Consider the following 18,994-nt stretch of genomic DNA (forward strand, 5'->3'; position numbering starts at 1 on the left):
CACGGCCCTGTGGGCCATGAGCCTTAGTAGCAGATTTTGACTAATTCATTTTATTTTCATTTTTTTTACCATCTTCTGGAACTGTCAGGAAGTGAAACTGGTTTAATTTTCTTATTAAGTACCTGAAATTACAAAAAGATATTTCTTATTTAAAACAATAGTGAAAAAGTATGTACAACACAAGCTCTAAATTAAGCACATTTTGAAAACAAACGTGCATATTTATAACTTATGCGATAGCATCGACTTGAGATTTAGGGTAATTGCACTGCAACTTTCATGTCTGTGAAGCCCACACATTGGGTAATATCGCATATTGTATACATGTTGTCCACATGGTAGCACAGAAAGATCTAAACCTTTGTGCATACGTCATAAACGTGTCCACAAAAATGCTTCATATACGAAAGGGACATTATAACACATTTTTTACATGCTAGTTCTAAATGAAATCATAGTGCTCTTGTTTCATTAGTGTCTTAAAATTTTCTGTTAAATGATAATATCTTTGAGATACTGAAGAGGATGCCGTTTCAGTGTGATAACTATGACAAACACAGCCATAGTATAATATGAGTTTTCTCGAAAATCATTTGAAAGTATAAATATATTTTCTCTTTTGTCTCTATAAATAAAAATTGCTTATTACATTTTGTAATTCTTTTGAATCAAAAAATGTGGGCTGCAGATCAAAAATTGTAATCTAGTGTTCTAGTTTATATTATTAAAAAAAAACTTTGGACCCAAAATTATAATTTCATTATAATACTATGGCAGAATGTATCTCAAAGCTTACTCCATTTGCTGATATATTTTTAACTCTGAATGCATGTCTCAGATTTGTGGTTATTATAATACTCTTTCTTTAACTAGCATTCACCTTGCTTTGAGTCCATGGGAGCCACAGATATTTGATGAAAGTTTCTATACTGCATTAACTTATCTTTAATGGAAGCTTCATTCCAAGTCATCTTGAAAAGCTCAGGCATTACTGACTGTGACCTTTGAATTTAGCGAATTCTGCCATAAGGTAAATTAGCACTTAGGTGTACTGCGAAGAGAGTGTTTCCATGTTATGCTTGTATGCTCAAGCATAACATGGAAACTATGCAAACTAGAGTATGATGTATGGTGTAGGGACCATCTATGGAGGAGACTTATTAAGATACAAATGCTCGGAGCGTTCATTCGAGCATATTTTTGTCGACTTTTTCGTACGCCCGTGGGACGCTTGCGCGAAAAATCCAGAAAGATTCTGCCGCTGTTTACAATCGTTTGGTACAAAAATTTTGTGACTTTCGGATCACCAATACGATATTATCGTGACTTATACGATTTTTTCGTAAGCATTTTCGTGATATTTGCGATCTTCAGAAATTATCATATCTAATCCGAATTTTTCCCATTCGGGATTCAAACTCATGCTTTAATGAATCGGCCCCTAGGTGTCATGTTTATTCCTTAAAGAGCCGTCAACACCCCTTATTTTTTACTTGGCTTCTCTTCCCCGGTCTCCCGTTGGCCAATAATATTCTCCAGATTTTTTTCCTTTTTCCTTTGTTCTCGTCAAATTCAAGGTGTGCATGTGCAGTGTGCAAGTGGTGACGTCATCTGAGGCAGTTGTGCATGCACAGGTAGGGATTTTTCAGCTTTAACAGGGCATTTGCACATGACATCACTTCAGGAACCGCAGCTTGGTGTGTAACATCAGTTTTCTAGTTTCCCCCCCAATCCTCACTTCTTAAAAGTTGACTCTGTACTTATGGTGTTTGCAACTAAAGAGTGGCGGGTGACCAAACGGGCCCTGTCCTTGCCGCCTGCTCTATGGCAGGCAATAAGGATTCTTATAGTGAAGCCAACAAAGTCGCTTAGGAGCATATTTATTATGCTGTGTAAAAACACGGCGAGAAAATTCGCCAGGCTTCGCCGTGTAAAAACGTCTTAAAATTGGCGTAATTTTTTACTCGTTTTTTCTTCCACCAGAACTTATGGAAAATAACGGCGTAATATCCGGAGTTCAGACGGTGATCTTTTCTATTTATTTTACACAGCTTTTTACTCCGTTTTTTCGGCGAATTAGTTTTACACAGCATAATAAATACGCCCCTTAGTGTGGCTTTGGGAGAGAGGTGGGACCTGTTGCTTTCTGGTGACCTCTGGGAGTGGTGGGCAAACCTGTTCAAGCAAGATGCTGCCTTTCATAGGATTTACCATACTGACAGTGTTTATATTTTGCAGTTGACAAACTGTTAAAAAGACTTCTGACATTGTTTTATCACTTTACATAAGCACTGGGAGATAAGTTTGTTAGTTTATTTTTAGACAGGTTCATTTTTGTTCCCTTTATATTTATCTTCTAAAGTGAATAAAGTCATTTAATAAAGGGAAGTTTAAGGGTGAAGACAGATGGGGTGATTAGTAGCTGCAACTTTTAAGAAACCTCAGTCATGGTGAATAAAAATACAGGCGTGGTGACTAACCTCCGCACAAAATATACTAGTCGCTGCAACCACGCACTATGAATCACTGCTACGTTTAATGTTGGCGATTAGTCGCCGTGACTGAATTTGAAAAATCAGAGACTAATCCCCCCATCTATCTTCATCCTAAAGCAGAACTAGATTTGAAATCACTGGGAGATGCTAAAATGTTAGGCACTCCTGTGATTATAATGCCTTGCCTGATACCCTGGGCTGGTGCTCCTGTTCGCTAATATCTACACCTATAGAATCTTGTCGCCAGCTTCTTCCACCCCGTTTTGGTTCCAGTCCAGACAGACACATATGCAGAAGAGTAAAAAGCTGAACTTAGAAACAAAAAGCAAGCTTTCTCACACTACTGTAATTGTGCCTGTCTGCACCTGGAGAAAAGATGACAGAAGAGAAAGGAAGAAACTTCTACAGAAATACCCCAGTCATTGCAGTTTTCTTCTAACTTTAGCACTGGTCCGGGGTGTCAGGCAAGTGCATGTAATCACTGGGGGCTGCATAACATTTGACACTTCTCAGTGTTTTTAACTTTAGTTCTCCTTTAAAATAGTTGTTAGCTTTTCTGCTGTCAGAACCTACTTCTTGCTTTTCTCCCACTATTTCTATACCAATCTGATAATTATAAGCTCCATTCCAACTCCCCCTATCGTCTATCATTGATTGTCTGTTGAGGCCCATTCTTTTTCCCACAATCTTGTATGTTGCTGCCTACACTATCCTGTTCATCATGTTGTTTGTTTTATGAAAATCTGATATTAAAATATAAATGTTAGGAGGTGTTATTTTTGTGCAGAATAATGCAAAGTTTTAGAGGGTTTACATGTATAATTTTAAGCTTAATATATTTTTATTTTGTACATGTCTATTTGTATATGTCCTAAAAGTATATATTTGGTAGAAATGTAATTGTTAGGTAATCATGCTTATTAAGAGAGACATGAGCTTGATCACTGTTATATATAAATCATCCTGATGCCAGTTTAACAGACTGCAACAATTTTGACTTTGCTAGTTCTTGCCACATTATCAAGTTGATGCTTATTTCCTTACTCATCAGTTTTGCTTAGCTACACAAAACTATGTTTCTTGCTTCCTCTTGAGGAGTATTGCTAAACCTTGTACAGCCCATTTCCTCTTCTGAGACTCTAAAAGGAAAAGAAATACATTTGCAAAGTACCTGCTGGCAGAGTTCCTAAAGGATATATTTGCAATCCGACACTGAAGCACAGGAGGAATTCTTCCTTTAAAAGTATGTTTGTAAATGTATATTATTTCTTAATTCAGAAACAAAAAAACTGCTAAATCATCCACAGTACTCGTATGCCAAAGCGACAGCAGGATTTCCTGAATATTTTTTTATGACTTGTTTATTCAGTTACTGTGACTTTAAGTTGTCATTGCCACGGTACAACAGGATAGCTCTCCAGCTTAAAAAGAAAGTATAGGGTGTGGTTCATGTTTGAGCACCAAAAATGTCACAATGCATAGCACAGGACTGCATGATAATTGCTATTGTGGGTATGGCAGTGGAAAAAAATAAAGAATTATGGGTTATATATCAAGGCGTAGATTAAAGAGACGGCAAGCTGCAGATAACAGTGCACAGCTGCAGCTGTACACAAAGCCTTTTGTAATCTTCTATAAAAAGTACTAAATGTTTATTTTTTGTGCTACACATCTATAGTTGTAGACTTAACAGTATGTTTTGTGATAGGAGACATAAATTAACTATAACTTCTGAAAAATTGTTTCACATTGCTGTCAAATGTCCCTTTTGGTGCTGCTATTTTCTACATTTGTTGCTTGTTATCCCCATAATAAAAGATTTTACAGTTGACCAATTTTATGACAATAAAGTAAACAAGTTGTAATAAAGTATATTGTGAAAGGGATTGGTTACACAGCATACAGGTTGGTTTTTAATTAATAGAATGAAATAATGCAGAGATCTTTATGTACAGTATGCTATACCATATTCTGTCATACATATTTGATTGTGTGTTTTTCTTTATTGTGGTTAAATAAATTTTCTGTAGTATTAGTGATAAGGACTAAAAGAGTTTGACATACCAGTGATAAAGCTATCAGATGGAATTGTAAAATGACAGAAAACTGAAAATGTTTACTTATATGCGGTGTTTGAGCAAGCCACTACATTAGCATTAGCTAATTTACATAATCCAGAATCTATCACTACTCCCTCAGAAAGGGTTATGTTTTAGCTTTAACACGTGTACCTTTACCTTTAAATCTACATACCCACACTCAGGTTCAAACCTCTGATATATTGACCCCCCCCCTTCCCCCAACATCAATGTCCTACTTTAAAGGAGAAAAAAAGACTTGCCAACTGTCTCTGTCTTGGCTGATATCCATCTTTTTAAGGTGATGGCACTCAGGGTCTTTTGTTGTCCATGGTGCATGTTACTGCACATTTTCCAGCAGATTAATTGCCTTATTATTAACTGGTACCCAGAAACTACAATGAGGAGGTGTTACATCTATCAAGGGGTAAAAGTATGTTTCGATCCCTCAAGTCAGTGCCTTTTATAAATATGTTTTACAGTAGTTATGCTTAGGCTGGCAAATAGTTGACACCCACCAGACCCAGCCTGGTGTGCAGTTATATTATATACATGGGCTTGACCTGTCAGTGTCTGACATCACCATAGGGTACGAGTACATAAATGAACAATGGCAGACGGCTAGAGGATTTAGCAGACAGAAAGGGCTGTGGCTGGTGTCTGGTTCTCCACCAAAAATGTGATTTGTTGCCAAAGAATTTAATCTCTTAATGCTCCCTCCTAAAGCTTTTCTGCATATTTCAAACAGGCCTATATTTACCTGCCTGATGACAGGCCTGCTTTTGAATACCACATTAGCAATTCAACTCTTTCTACCATGCCAGACATGACAAATTATGAAAGATCAAATGGGCTGACAACCACAGAGCTAAGCTTTTTTGGGTTCAATACCATCTGGTTGAACCTGGACCTTTAAGTATTTTCAAATGAACTAGTCTGTTCTGAATGTCTTCCTTAATCAACCATTTGCCTATATATGAATGAGGAGGCCTACATAACAGTGTTGTAGTGATTTTGGACCATTTCTTTCTTTTGGTTACATTTCCTGTTTTTGTCAATCCGTTTACCTGACTCTAATACCAATACCTGTACACTCTGTTGTACTGGTGTGCTGGTCCTGTTTATAGGTATTTACATATTTTGTCTTCAGCACCCATCTGTTAAACATGGTCAGTTTGACTTGACCATGGTTAAAAATCAAGTGTCTATTGCAGTTCTGTGGTACAGGCATTCCTCTGCCCCCCCAAATACACAAAGTATTTAACTTTGCCATCATTAATAATAATAATAATAATAAAACTACATTTGTATGCTGATGTGAAAATACAGGGTTATGTTTTATACTGAAATGGAGTGTCTTTTTTTAAGTTAAAGGTATTGCATTGTGGTGAGCAAACATGAAACATAATACAGAGCCCACTAACTAGAAAGCGGCACTTTTGCAGTTTCTTTGGTCAGAAAATGTACTTATTTTGTGAAAATATTCACTTCAAACGGCAACTGTCAGAACAGTGCTTCTATATAAGAATTACATGTTTTCAATTTTATTCAGCTTATGCAAATTGGATTCCGTTTAAGTAGCAATGTTTTGCTTCAAGTTACATTTCTTGTAACCCACCCACAGGTCACTTGCTCTCATGGGATCTAAGTGCAGCAGTGCTATCTCCCTTGCACTTAATCTGGTGCAAGGTGTGAAGCTCATAGCTGCGGATTGTAACAGTGGTATGCCCAGGTGCAGCCCACAGAAAAAAAAAAAATTATTTGATATATATTTGAAACCCACATTTGAGAAAAAAGTGTAAAAAATAGAAAAGTTAAAAAAATGACTGTATATACTTGAGTATAAGCCTAGTTTTTCAGCACCCATAATGTGCTGAAAAAGTCATCCTTGAGAGTATGAAAATATGAATACTCACATGAAAAAAACCACTCTGTGTCTGCATCTTGGCTGATGCAGTGCCCTTGAGCGCAGCCACAGGATTTGGCAGAGGCCACCAGTGTCGGACTGGGGTACTTGGGACCCACCAGGGAATCTTACCCCAGGGGCCCACCTAACACATAAGCACCTATGCTACTGTTGCCGACTATCCACCCCCTGCTATGTACATAGATAAACAGAGCTCTGTCAAGGTTAGGTAAAAGTTAGGATCCAAAAATGTACTGGGTTTACTGCAACTTTTTAGGGCTTTTGTCACAACCTTTAGCCATAACTAATCAGACATACCAGTAAGATCACTGCAGAAAATTAAGTATAAGCACATTAACCATAGACATGACAGTAAGTTCACTGTAGAAATGGACAATTAGCATATTTACCCCATACATGCCAGTAAAATCACTGTAGTAATGGATTATGAGCACATTAATCCTATGCCAGTAAGATCACTGCAAATAAATAGGTAGCATATTAACCCCAGACAAACCCAGACCAGTAAGATTGCTGCAGAAATGGACAATGAACATATTTTTCCCAAACATGTAAGATCACTGCAGAAATGTATTATAAGCTTATTAACCTCAGATGTGCTTGTTTGGTCACTGCGGGTAGATTGAAGGCATTACCTTAACTTCTGTTGCCAAAGTAGTATGCTGCATTTTATTTCAGTATTCCCCTACACCTTCTACCTTGCGCCCACCTTGATAAAGTAGCTTTTATGAATTAAATGGTAGATAAAGTATTGTTAAACTTGTCAGTTGTGCTGAATTAGGGCTAAACAAATGCTGAAACGGATCAGCAACTAGAGCAGAATCACAGAAATGCAATTGCAAGATATGACTTTTATTGGGTAATGAAATAAAAGGCATGAATCTTGCCAAAGTCAGCTAACCGATAGCAACAAGATCAAATTCTTGCTTTCAAACAGCAGCTCTTGCAGACATTCTCATTTCACCTACCTAGTTGATGAGCTTGTCTGCACTCAAGGTGCCATGATTACCTCAAGCTGTAATGCTCATATGCAATATTAATGGGGTAGATGATTACAAATCAGCTTAACTTCCCTTAACGGAATATACATTTATCAAGTTTGCAGGGAATACAAACAACTTTTGGTGGTGCGTTTTCAGTGGGGCCCTGGGGTCCAGCAGGCACAGTCAATGTGCCTAGACGGGAGATAGGATTGAAGGGAAATGCACTTGGTCCTGCATAAAAAGAGGTTAGAAAAGATGGTTGTCTTTAACTGAATAAAGTCTGTATAGCTATGCCGGGGGCCCAGAAGGTAGGCACGCAAGCGGTGCCTAGCAGGTTGGCAGGCGATCAGCGGGGCCATTCGGAAGGGAGACATACTGTCAATAGTGGGAGGCAGTAAGTGGGGCCCAACAGGACTGGGGCTCTGTATCCCGGCCAGCGGACTGGCTAATTCTTATGATGAAAAAAAAAATGGAATTCAAAACAACTTATACACACCTTTTTATTACACTTTTTTTTCAGTGGTTCTTAAATGTATTAGCTGCTGAAAGCAGTATTTGTTTATACCTATCTGTTCCCCGGTCGGACCATTAAAATAATGGTCGGACCCAGAGAATTCAGTTCTTCTACAGGTTTTTAAATTATCTGTAATCAGCTACCGTGCGACATTGTTTCAGGGGTCAGAGTCAGGAGTACAGATAATGTAAACGGCTCCTTTATTTAATAGCAATTACATTTACAAATATCTCTAAATCTAAACTCTATCATTTTAAAGGAGTTGTTCAGTATGTTGTAGAAAGTTTTATTCTAAAACAATTTGCAATTGGTCTTCATTTTTTAATAGTGGTTTTTAAATTATTTTTTTTTTGTTAAGCACTTCTCCAGTTTGAATTTTTCTACAGCTATCTAGTTGCTAGGAAACAAATGACCTTAGCAACCAAGCAGTAGTATGAAAGAGAGACTAGATTAAGAATAGGTGAGGCCCGAGTAGAAAAATAACAAATTAAAAGTATCAATAACTATGACTTTGTTTTTTCGCTGCCCCCCCCCCCCATTTGAAAGCTGGAAAGAGGCAGAAGAGGAAAGCTAATAGCTCAAAAACTATAACAAATAAAAAATGAAGACCAATTGAAAAATTGCTAAGCATTAGCCATTTTATAACAAACTAAAAGTTAACTGAAAGGTGAACCACCCCTTTAATGAGTACATATTGGAAAGTTGCTTGTAATGACATTTTCTTTCACTGGAAAAATGTGTTTTTGGGTGGAAGACCCCCTTATATTTGAGTCTTAGGACAGAGGCTTTTATTGCTTGGAAAGTAGCTGTTAATATCAGACAGAAGCATGTTGGAAATAATTATATAATGGGATAAAACAATATACCAGAAAATACTGAGCCCTTTAAGCACAGTAAAAACTATAGTTTAACAGCCATTTGTCATCTGTTGAAGTGTGTATCCCATGAGGAGAATAATGTTCTTAAGAAAAAGATTTAGCGGCAGATTTATCAAAATGTGAATTTAGAGCATAATACATAAAAACTCACCCCTGTTCTTTTCATTCCTATGGGATTTTTAGAAGCCTATTTATCAGTGGGTGAACATAGAACTCATCATTCGATAAGTGTGCTTCTATAAATCCCATAAGAATGAATAGAACGTGATTGAGTTTTTATGTATCAAGCTCTAAACTCACATTTTGATACATCTCCCCTATAGTGTTTGCATTTGTGTCCAGAAATATTTATATAACTCTTGGGTGTCTTCAGTGACATCGTATGGTTTTTAAAATAATTTCATAACCTCTGATGAATACCGTGATTGCGATCTTTCAAAAATTCCTTTGACTGATAAAGAAATCCCCACAGGCATGGTCCCCCCCCCCCCCCCCCCCCCCTGAACTTCACTACGGGGAAATCCTTAACTTTCCCATTTTTCTACAGTACCCGAAATTAGTTTATGGGCAGACAAAGGTATTAAAACATTATATGATAGATGATAGAGGGTGACCTAAAACAATTGGCCACTCTTCAAGATGAGTTTAAATTGGCCCCTTAGGGCCATGACACACGGGGAGATTAGTTGCGCTGCGACAAATCTCCTATGTCACGGGTGACTAATCTTCCAGCAATGCCATCCCACCGGCTAGAATGTAAATCGCTGGTGGGATGGCATACATGGCACCGCGCCTTTTATTATTATTATTAACATTTATTTATAAAGCACCAACATATTCCGCAGCGCTGAACAATAAGTGGGTTTTATACATTGGACATACAGAGTAACATATAAAGCAATTAATAACCGATACAAGAAGTGAAGAGGGCCCTGCCTAAAAGAGCTTACAATCTACAAGGAGAAAGGGTTGAGACACAAGATGTGGGAATGGGCATGACCAGAGTTGTGAGAGGTGTGGCACAGGGTATTGCTAAACTAGATTAGGGTAAGCTTCTCTAAATAAATGCGTTTTTAGAGATCTCTTGAAGGCAGAGAGATTGGGAGAAAGTCTGATAAATTGTGGGAGCGAATTCCAGAGAAGGGGGGCAGCCCTTGCAAAGTCTTGAATGCGAGCGTGTGAGGAGGAAATGAGAGAGGAGCAGGTCAGTAGAGGAGCGTAACAAGTGGGTTGGATGGTACCTAGAGATGAGTTCAGAGATGTAGGATGGGGCAGAGTTATGAACTGCTTTGAATGTGAGGGTCATTAGTTTGAATTGCCAGTACTGTATATCAAGAAATCCATACTTGTTACCACTGGAATTATGCAATGTCTTATTTACAACAGGAGTGGTTGTTTTCATCACACCACTGCCGTTTGGGGTGGTTCCTCTACAATTGACCATTTCTCTTTTTAATTTGAATTTTATCCTGGATGGTAGGGGAAGCCAGTGCAGGGATTGGCAGAGTGGCATGGCAGAGGAGGAGCAGTTGGAGAGGTGTATGAGCCTGGCAGCAGTATTCATTATGGACTGGAGAGGGGACAGTCTTTGGAGGGGAAGGCCAATTAACAGGGAGTTACAGTAGTACCACATAATACGCTGTCAGGGGGCTCTGTATGCAAAAGCTGAGTTGGCAGGTGAGAAATCCATATGCGCTATTTTCATTTTGGGGTAAGTACATACCGCAGACTTTGGTATATCTATGCATATTGGGCATCAAACTGTTCAGTAGACCTTAGGTGTTCCAATTTGGGGTGATTTGCCTTTGTACGCAAGAAATTGTGTGAGATAAATGCAGCAAATTGCAACATTTGTATGCGATTTTCTGAAATGTCATAAAAATCGTCAAACAGGAAAGCTTTGCAGTTTGGTACTTTGGAGTAAAAAGAAATGTGTACCCATTCTAGATTCGGGGGAATGTGTACTTTCCAAAAATATATGGCTTTCTGGGGTGAGTGTACTTTTTTTGTAGCATTATCCCACATAAAGGATGTAAATGTGTTGATTTTGCAGGAGCTGAAATGACAGATCATATGTGGGTATGTTCCCATTGGGGCCCCTTCATGCCACATATTTGGGTAAACCTATACATATTGGGCATCAAACTGTTTAGTGGACCCCTGGCGTTCAAATTTAGGGTGTTTTATCTTGGTACCTAATGCTGCAAAGTGGAAGCTTTGAGGGGATTTTTAGAGATGTCATCAAAATTGCCAACTTTAGAAAAGCTTTGTGGTTTGTTACTTTAGAGTAGAAAGACACGGGTACCCATTTTAGATTCGGTGGGATGTGTACTTTCCAAAAATATATGACTTTCTGGGGTGAGCGTACTTTATACTAGCTTTATTCTACATAAAATGATGTAAATGTGTTGATTTTGCTGGAGCTGAAATGACAGAAATGATAGATCATATCGTATGTTCACATTGGGGCCCCTACATGCCACATACTTAGGTAAACCTAACCTAATATTGGGCATCAAACTGTTCAGTGGACCCCTGGCGTTCAAATTTAGGGTGTTTTATCTTGGTACCTAATGCTGTGTGGGAGATAAGATGCTGCAAAGTGGAAGCTTTGAGGGGATTTTTGGAAATGTCATCGAAATTGCTATGTTTAGAAAAGCTGTGTGGCTTGGTACTTTGGAGTAGAAAGACATTGGTATCCGTTTTAGATTCGGGAGAATGTGTACTTTCCAAAGATATATGGCTTTCTGGGGTGAGTGTACTTTATACTAGCTTTATTCCACATATAATGATGTACTGTATATACTCGAGTATAAACCTAGTTTTTCAGCACCCAAAATGTGCTGAAAAAGTCACACTCGGCTTATACTCGAGTCGGATGCCATGGGTCCCTCTAGACAAGCACCCTCTCTCCTTTGTGTGCAAATTAGGCCACCTACAACCAGACCCTCCAGTGCCCTGGCCTAGGCTTCCACTAGCAATATTTATTTCCCCTTACATCTCCTCCGGGACCGGGTCTGCTGCCAGTTTGCCAATGTGCAATGAGCGTGGGGTAGTACTCATATTGTTTTTGTTGACCCTCTTCTCCGCTTACATAGCTCGTTTACTGTTTTTCTTTGAAATAAATATTGAAAAACATATACCCCACTGATGCCTCAATTAATGTAATTTTATTGGTATTTATTTTGATTATTAAAACTTAGCAGTAGCTGCTGCATTTCCCACCCTAGGCTTATACTCGAGTCAATAAATTTTTCCAGTTTTCTTAGGTAAAATTAGGTACCTCAGCTTATATTCGGATTGGCTTATACTCGAGTATATACGGTAAATGTGTTGATTTTGCTGGAGCTGAAATGACAGAAATGATAGATGATATTGGGGTATGTTCACATTGGGGCCCCTACATGCCCACATACTTAGGTAAACCTATACATATTGGGCATCAAACTGTTCAATGGACCCCTGGCGTTCATATTTAGGGTGTTTTATTTGGTTACTTTATGACCTATAGGAGATAAGATACTATAGACTGGAAACTTTGAAGCGATTTTTTTTTTTTTTAAAAAATCACAAATTTTGATATAAACCAATAACTTTAGGAAAGCATTGCAACTTGATAGTTTGGAGTAGACAGTCAATTGTGCCTACTCTGGATTCCGCAGAATCTGTTCTTTTCAGAAATGTGTAATTTGGGATAAACCTTCTGTTAGTGGAATTTTTAACCTTGAAATCTAAAGTATGCAGCTTTCTGAAGCAGTGCTTTGGAAATTTGGTAGTGTACTGCTGGGAGTTTTTGACCTATACAAGTGAGAAATCTCCATAAAACTATATATATTTGGTATTGGTGTGTTCAAGAGACATGGGACTTTCCAAATCAGTTGTATTTTTGTGCATAAAATAATTTTTGTTTCTGGTATGTGTGTTTATATTAAATAAATTAAATTTTTTAGACATTTACAAGCCTATATCTTGTTACAGAATTGGAATTAAAATTCAAACATATTTTGAAAGCTTAGGTTGTCCTGAAAAAAACAATATATAGTTTTCCTGGGTAAACTAAAAGTCCCCCCGAGGAAAGGCCCCTAAAGTGAAACAGTGCAAAATGTTCAAAAACTGTCTGGCAGTAGAAGTTCCGCTTTGTCCAAAACGGCTAGTAGTGAAAGGGTTAAACATGCTCCTTGTGTACTTTTAAATCAGCCAAACAAAATCGACCAAAGCTCACCAACATATTGGTGCTTCTGAACAGGACTTAAATATCACACCTTATGTTTTGAAGTTATAGAAAAACATATTGAATTGGATAGATTATGTAAAAGAATTGGGCAAGTACTTTTATGCAGTTCGTATATGACAGGCTGGCACAAACTGGACCACAGTTGATTAATTTAAAACTTAAAAACGGGTTAAAGAACCCTTTACATAGTCAAAAGTTAGCGCCTGCATGGGGCACTTTATCAAGGCTATATCATTGCTGGAATTCTTTTCTATTTAACCACAAGAGCATTAGTGAGTCTGGGGACTGATGTTGGGTGATCAGGCATGCCTCGCAGTTGGTGTTCAATTTATCCCACAGGCTTAGGTTTAGGTAGATTGAGATCAGGGCTTTGTGCAGGCCAGTCAATGTCTTCAACTCCTATTATTAAACCCATTCTGTACAGACTTTGCTTTTTGCATTGGCACATTATTGTGCTGAAACAGGAATGAGCCTTTCCAAAAGTGTTACCATAAAGTAGGAAGCATGGAATTGTCATGAATGTGGAGTTAAGATTTGCTTTCACTAAGACTATGGTCCCAAGCCCAAACTGACAAAAACAGCCTCAGACCATTATTTCTCCTCCATCCAACTTCATAGTTGGCATTATGTATTCAGTCAGGCATCTGCCAAACCCATACTCATCTGTTAAACTGGGCAGTTGGTCGCAGCAGAGTCCAGTGATGGCAACAATGTTAGCAAAACCCCAATGCTCTCAATGTTTCTAAAGACAATTTGGAAGTTTGCAGTAAGGACATCATTTTAATAGAACTGTTGTCCGGATACTTTTATTGCATACATTTATCTGACCATGGTCTACAGCAGTGATCCCCAACCGGTGGCTCAGGAGCAACATGTTGCTCACCATTCCCTTTGATGTTGCTCCCAGTGGCCTCAAAGTAGGTACTTATTTTTAAATTTCTGGCTTGGAGTCAAGTTTTGAAAGCCCAGAGACACAGTTTTACTCCAAGCAGAGCCTCCTCCAGGCCAGCAGTCCACATGGGGCTACCAAATAGCCAATCACAGTCCTTATTTGGCATGCCCAAAGAACTTTTTTAATGCTTCTGTGGCTCCCCAACACTTCTTACGTCTGAGTGTGGCTCATGGGTAAAAAAGGTTGGGGATCCCTGGTCTACAGTGTATTTCAGTGTAGGGCTTTTTTAATGTTCTTGAGTTGTCAGATCATATCCTATAAGTTGAATGATTGGTTTTAGGGCCAGTTTTTAGGGAAAGAGTATCACCTATAAGTTATGTAGTTATAAATTTTGTAGTAACGATTTTAGTTATAGGTGTCAGGGTCACTTGAAGAAATGGTTATAGTAGATTTAACTGTAAAGTTATTTCTTTTTGTTTAATACCTCATATGTTATGTTACGTAATGATTGGTAATACTTTTGAACTTTTATGTTTTCCCAAAAAAATATAAAAACAAAAGTTTGTGCATATATTTTGGAAATGCGATACAATCACTTGACGTAGATTTCTTGTTTTAATAGATGGTATTTTGAAATAATGCATATACAGAGTATTGATAACAAAGCAAATAATTTCCAAAGCCAGGATCAGGATTTTCCTGATAAATTTAGAAGGATCGGTAGACTAATCAACCTCTGTTTTAGTACATGTTCACATGGATGTGTACTTAGGTTTTCTTGAAACTATGTCTAAAAGAAATTATATGTGTTCTTTTTGTGGTTTACAAAGAAGGAATGTTATGGTTTTTCTTAGGAGTTCAATTTATGTTGGTTGCAACAGTCAGCAGTTATGTTAACTGATGTCATCATTTTGGGTAAGGTTGTACCTTATAAAATAGAAAGCACCCAATGAATTATATGAATTTTTTCATATAGTCCCAGCATATTCTATTGCTGTAAAATGTATGCACATCTCCTTGTGTTATGAATCAGTCCTGTCAACAGGCCAGTATAGGCTAAAGCAGAATCACACTGATTTTTACAAGCATTTCTCCCTAGTTTTTTGGGATGCCAAAACCCATGACACCCCATTGTAAGTACAGCATAAGCACTCACAGAAACGCTGCACTGATTTTTCTTCCTGTTTGGCTTCTGATCTTCTGAACAGGTGAAATATTGGGAGACTTAAGGGCACTATTGAGAGAACTGAATGTATACCTGCAGCTTGAGATTAACTCTTTATTAGCCTTTCCTTCGCCTTTAAACATGAATTACCTATGCGTGCAATTGCCCTTAGTGCCAATTGTAAATTTTGATTTTTGTTCTAGAATTCCCTTTCCTTATGCTTGCCCATAGGTTTTCACAGAGGTGGTTTACTGTTACAATTACAGATGCCTGCCTAAGTTTAACTGTTGCTGATTTTAACTGTTAGTGCAAGTAGTATTTTTGAGCCCCGCATCAGGTCTTTATCAGTTGGCATAGATTGCCAGTCACTCTTTGTTCCAGATCATTATGTATTTCCATCCTTTGAAATCTGCCATGACTGTGGGCACACATTTTCTGCATACATACATGCCAAATATCAGTTTTCAGACACCCCTGCAGCCAGTTCTTTGAAATTCACACAATTTTCATTTTTACGTATAACAACATAACATATGCACAGATTATTTCTTTACAGTATAAACTTCAAAATAACCTAAAGAACAATAATTTCATACATTTTTAAATATTACACTAAGAAGTAGATCCTATGTAAAAATATGTAAAACTCCAATTTTGAAAGAAATGTAAATTTATAATGCATTTCTACTTTCTATATATAGAGAATTTCAGAATGCTTGTTTGATGGGAATATGTGTTAAGTGTTTTTTGGCAAAATGAGAGGGATAACATTTAGGGGGGCATTAAATTTTTTCACAATTTTGGGAAAAAAAACAATTTTGTCGCAATTTATCATGCCACAAAACCACAACAGTTCTGAATGCAAAAATTTGCCAGCTAAAACCTGCTGAGATTATGTAGAAGTCAGTGGCAGATGTTCCTTTTACAATTAGAAAATCTTTCTTTGCTTTGTGGTTGCAGTTTTTGCGTGAAAAATCAAAAAAGTAGCTGTTTAGACATTTTTTGATAAATGACTGACATTTTTGGAAATTAGTTTAGTCATGGTTTTAAAAATATATAAAGCCACAAAAATCCAAATGTAATAAATTCCCCCCTTAATCATTGGAAAATAACAGAAAAATTCCCAAGGCTACTCCGATGCCACCCCCCACATTTACTTTTACAGCGCCAGAGGGGTCCAGAGAGTCCCACATAGGTTTTCCCACCAGTGATTACTTTTTTTTGTAGCAGTGGAAAAGCATTTGGGGAGATTCGTCGGCCACAGTAGTGAAGGTTTGTCGCAGGCAACTAGTCTTCCTGTGTGCCAGTACCCTAGAGCTGGCAATACACAGACAGATTTCAGCAGCTGATTCGAGTCCTTCAGCACCTTATCTGCCTATATATGGGCACCCCCGATGAGGCTACCCAACCGATATCTGGCCTAAAATTAACCAGATCTCGATTGGCAGGTTTGATTTTTCTGTCGGATCGGGGACCACAAAAGTTAGTTGATGCAGTCCTTGGTCCAATGGTCCATATACCCTCCGTTTTAATTTAATCAGTTGGCACTAGGGCAAATGATTGAATTAGCCCGATATTGCCTTAAGTGGGCATATCGGGAGAAAATCCACTTGTTTGGGGACCTCCCCAAATGAATGTATCTTACCATGTAAGGCCACCATTAAAGGTTTTTTTTGTTTATTTTTATTTTATTTTTTTGTAAAATGGTCCAAACAGGGAAACTCAAGTTTGGCCCCTGAAAGGTAGATTAGATTACAAGTATACAACACATTTCCTTCCCCATTTTTTGTGACTCTGGTTTGATGTAGAGACAAGATAAGGGAACAAAGGCAGACATAGGCAGGAAATTCATTAAAGTTGCATCAGTCCAAATTTGAATAGTGAGTTTCCACTGTAATTATCTAACAAAAAAAAACTGTTACACAAGCTTTTCCAAAATGTTGCTTTTAATGGCATTAAGTTGCTTTAATAATGTTTCAGACTTTTACCTCTTTTTTAGAATCTGATTCAGTGCAAGCAAAATTGTATTCATACTAGCAAAGTTATACACAAACTCCTCTCTGTTTGTTCAGGAAAACTGGTGTGATTCGCAAAGGAATGTCCGTTAAAAATGGCAAATAATGGACAGTTTACCTCTGAAATGTTCATAAAAAATTATGTTTTTTTGATGGCTTTAACCTTTTCAATACCAACTGAAATTGCATGTCTGGGAACGCTTAGCAATGCACTTTTCCCACTGAAATCAATGCAACTCTGGATCAGGCATTTTGCATCCACAGCAGGTAGTTAACTGGGTAATTGGATCACCATACTATAAATAATTAATATAAAAAACACAGTAGGACATGGGTCATCATTATCAGCATTTTTTATATAGGGCCAGAAAGTTACATGCACTTTATATTAATATTAATTTATAATAAACAAGGGTCTTACAATAATTTAACAAACATGGGTTACAGAGTAGAAGGGCAACTTAAGAAACTTAAGTAATATGTAAACAATTGTGTTATGATAAGTTAATGTCTGATCAATCAAGTACACTGAATAACCGAAACTGGTGGGTCTTTAGAGAGCATTTAGAAGATAGGGGAGAGTCAGATATATGAATGCAGACAGTTCCAGAGACAGGCAGAAGACTGTGAAAAGTCGTACAGTTTAAAATGGGATGATGCGATGAGAGGAGAAGAAAAAGAGGAGAAGATCAGAAGCAGAAGGTAGGATTAATGCTAGCTTAGTAGCTATCAAGTACATGGTACTGTTTTCTTTTTTTTTACATATCAGACTCATCTGGTATGGTACCTATGGATTGGAAGAAGGCTAATGTCATTCCTATATTTAAAAAGAGAGTAAGATCTCAGCCTGGCAATTATAGGCCTGTAAGTTTGACATCCGTGGTGGGCAAATTATTTGAAGACTTGTTAAGGGATCACATACAAAATTATGTACTGGAGAATGGCATTATGAGCAGAAATCAGCATGGCTTTATAAAGGCCAGGTCATGTTGATACTGTTCCCCACAAAGTCGTTTGCACATGGGTAGAAAACTGGCTACAGGATCGGGTACAGAGGGTGGTTGTTAATGGTACATTCTCTATTTGGAGTAAGGTTCGCAGTGGAGTCCCTCAGGGTTCTGTACTGGGTCCACTTTTGTTTAACTTGTTCAGAAATGACTTAGGGGAGTAATGTATCAGTGTTTGCAGATGACACAAAACTCTGCAGACTAGTCGATTCTATCCAGGATGTGGCATCCTTGCAGCAGGATCTTGACAAACTGGCAATCTGGGTGGCTAAGTGGCAGATGAGATTTAATGTGTATACAGTGGCTTGCAAAAGTATTCGGCCCCCTTGAACTTTTCCACATTTTGTCACATTACAGCCACAAACATGAATCAATTTTATTGGAATTCCACGTGAAAGACCAATACAAAGTGGTGTACACGTGAGAAGTGGAATGAAAATCATACATGATTCCAAACATTTTTTACAAATAAATAACTGCAAAGTGGGGTGTGCGTAATTATTCAGCCCCCTTTGGTCTGAGTGCAGTCAGTTGCCCATAGACATTGCCTGATGAGTGCTAATGACTAAATAGAGTGCACCTGTGTGTAATCTAATGTCAGTACAAATACAGCTGCTCTGTGACGGCCTCAGAGGTTGTCTAAGATAATATTGGGAGCAACAACACCATGAAGTCCAAAGAACACACCAGACAGGTCAGGGATAAAGTTATTGAGAAATTTAAAGCAGGCTTAGGCTACAAAAAGATTTCCAAAGCCTTGAACATCCCACGGAGCACTGTTCAAGCGATCATTCAGAAATGGAAGG

The 18,994-nt window shown here is 37.9% G+C and overlaps 1 protein-coding gene across 3 annotated transcripts in view; it reads left to right on the plus strand.

Moving 5' to 3' along the window:
• The window catches only part of elmo1 (engulfment and cell motility 1), a 185,446-nt gene that overhangs the window by 11,814 nt on the left and 154,638 nt on the right, over positions 1-18,994 (plus strand). The window contains exon 1 of one of the 3 annotated variants that reach the window (XM_018095011.2): positions 3,656-3,738. The exons of the other annotated variants lie outside the window; for them this stretch is intronic. The gene's annotated coding sequence lies outside the window, so the exon portion shown is untranslated. Of the gene's footprint in view, positions 1-3,655; positions 3,739-18,994 lie in introns of those variants that run through there. 3 annotated transcript variants of the gene reach the window in all.

This window comes from Xenopus tropicalis, chromosome 6 (assembly GCF_000004195.4).
Source record: "Xenopus tropicalis strain Nigerian chromosome 6, UCB_Xtro_10.0, whole genome shotgun sequence".
Lineage (NCBI taxonomy): Eukaryota > Metazoa > Chordata > Amphibia > Anura > Pipidae > Xenopus > Xenopus tropicalis.